At 36.1% G+C, this 2,708-nt stretch overlaps 1 protein-coding gene across 1 annotated transcript in view; it reads left to right on the top strand.

The window, feature by feature from the left end:
• Positions 1-1,232, top strand: part of golga2 (golgin A2) — an 18,934-nt gene extending 17,702 nt beyond the window's left edge. The window contains 1 exon segment of the mRNA XM_032539765.1: positions 1-1,232. This exon segment is cut by the window's left edge and continues 1,895 nt beyond it. The gene's annotated coding sequence lies outside the window, so the exon portion shown is untranslated.
• Positions 1,233-2,708: the final 1,476 nt, after the last annotated feature.

The raw sequence follows: 2,708 nt of genomic DNA on the forward strand, positions 1-2,708 counted from the left end.
ACACATTTATGTTGATAATTATTTAGTAACGTGTATTGGCAACACTCCTGTGGGCATTGGAAACAAGAAATTAATTAGGATCCTAACATTGGGATTAATTGATCAACAATGAGCTCCTTCCTTTGGCAACTAAAAACCATAGCTATGCTCTCCCAGTTATTTTCTTTCCATTTCACTTGAAATCATGGAAGAGGCCTTTTGTTTTTAGGAGTCTTTCCATGATTTCAATATGCAAAGACATGAGAGTCTCACTGCGAGTCATACAAAAATCTCACAGACCACTTTTGGAGGTATTTTAACCTTCTCATTTGGATTTCATTGAATTTTAAGATCCTTACTGTTGTGTTTGAGGTAGCACACATTTGTAAGTTATTATTGCACACTTGATATGTATCACTAACTGCAACAGGACAGAAAGCATTAGTGCAAATTTTGGTATTTTAAGCAAAATGTGAAATGTGGGGGCCTATATACTTGGTGTTTTTTACAGGCAAAGTAAACAGTGCTGTGTTTCACAGCCCTTTGTTAGGAAACGGGGGTTTTTGAATACATTTACCTAATTATTTCTTGATTTTAAAAAATTCTTTCTTCTTAGCATTCTGTCACTTTTTGGTTTCCTTAGAAACATGCCACAAAATATGAGTTTATTTTATTTTTTGTTCATTCTGTTTCTTTTGTCAGGCAAAGAGGTACAATCTACAATAAAATCCTTTTATTGTTTCGGGGCTTGTAAAATCACAAATAAGACAATATGGATACAATTACTTCCCACACTAATTCACTGTTAAATGTTGTGTGATTGAAACAAATAGCAAGGAACCATTTATTGTCTTTACTGTAAAAGAGGTGGTGTATATACTGTAACTGTGTAACATATTGTATATTCATTATGCCTGGTGTGTGGGGGAAAGCTGCTCTGCCATGTTTCCTGGCCGTGTGGACTGTGTGTCTGAAAGTGAGCTCAGAGTCAAGGCCTTGGCGGTTACTGACTGGCTGTGATTTAATACAAAGATTGACTTAAAAAAAGCAAAAATGTTCTATTTATTTGGAATAAGTTAGTATCTCAACTAATCAGTTTTAATGTAAAATAGAAGTGACGGATGGAAATGAAGGATCATTCAGAGCACTGACTTGTTCGAGGGCTGCTTCTGACAGAAGCTTTCTGAATAGTTTTTCTCCTTGAGTAATATTTTCTCCCTTTCTCCTGAATAAAACTGATTGATCAACTTGAACATATTGTGACTTGATTCCTTAATTATTTTGATATTTTGGATAATGTTGGCAGTAAAGACGGGCAGTTAAACTTGTCAAGTGTCGCAAATAACATAATTGAGGGCTCCATCATGTTACATGCACAGTAACAAAGCAGCTAAATACAGTTCAGCCATCATTTATGTTCTTATTAACACATGTGCTTTTCCTACTGTGACAGAAGGACAATTAAATACCAAACAAACAATCACTATTATTATTAAATACTCCGAGAAACACATTTTTGCCATACCATTTTTAAACAATCTCAGATATTACTAAACTGCTTTTTCTGTTCAGTGGATCAGTGTGGAATGCCTTACCTATAGAACTCAAGCTGGATCCTGGATCTATTTTGAACTAAAACTAAAAACAGTTTTAAAAAAAGGATCAGTCATGTAGATATGAATGATCTGGTGCTTCTTGTTTATGGTGCTTTATTAGTTTATGTCTTGTTTTGTCTGTATTTTTTTGTTGTATCTTGTGCCTATTGTTGAGTTTGTGTCTAATTATTAGTTGTTGAGTTTTGTCTTTTAGAGGCCCATCTCAAGACGTGCATTGCAAATCAGCAAGGCTATAAATGTGGTGTGTGGCATTAGTTTATGCTACATAACTATCCCTGTACATATAAACCGTAAATATACAATTGACAACATTATTTTTGGAGTTTCGAACACATCATTTTTGTCAAAAAATGTGCCGGACGTTTTGGGGTTACTAGATGTTTTTGTTGCTTTTTTAAATTTCAATTTAGTGCCTGGTTAGCTCACCTGCAGAGCGGGTGCCCATAGATAGAGGTTTACTCCTTGGCGCAGGTTTGACTCCAACACTTTGCTGCATGACATTCCCCCTCTCTCTCCCCTTCTAAGCTGTCATAAACAATTAAAGGCCTATAATGCTCTTTAAAAATGCTCTTTTAAATTCAGTTCAGTTCCCCTCCCTCACCAAAGCCAGTGTAGATATTCTGCTAATGCCGTTTACCACCACAAAGAACACATAAAGGAAACGTCATTCAGTTCACAGAGGTTTTTAATGTGTTGACAAAGCACAGTAGTCCTGCAGCGTAAAGTCATCATTCCATCCACAGCAGTTTAAACAAGACGCAGAACCTGGTTGTTGCAAGACTTCACACATTCACACTGTCCCTTTCTGCTCTTCTACACATAGAGAAACAAGAAAAACACAACACAAACCTCTGCTACCAGCTAGAGTATCAAACAACCTGCCAATGTCCATATACACTACCGGTCAAAGGTTTGGAGTCACTTAGACACTTCCATTGCACTCCATTATAGACAGAATACAAAATTCAGATTACATTATGTGCGTAGATAATTGCAAAAGGGTTCTCCAATGTTTCCTCAGTTTTTGAAAACACTATCAGATTAGTAAACAGAATGGGCCTTTGGAACATTGGAGGAATGTTTGCTGATAATGGGCAATGTAGATATTACATT

The sequence above is a fragment of the Etheostoma spectabile genome, chromosome 16, assembly GCF_008692095.1.
Source record: "Etheostoma spectabile isolate EspeVRDwgs_2016 chromosome 16, UIUC_Espe_1.0, whole genome shotgun sequence".
Lineage (NCBI taxonomy): Eukaryota > Metazoa > Chordata > Actinopteri > Perciformes > Percidae > Etheostoma > Etheostoma spectabile.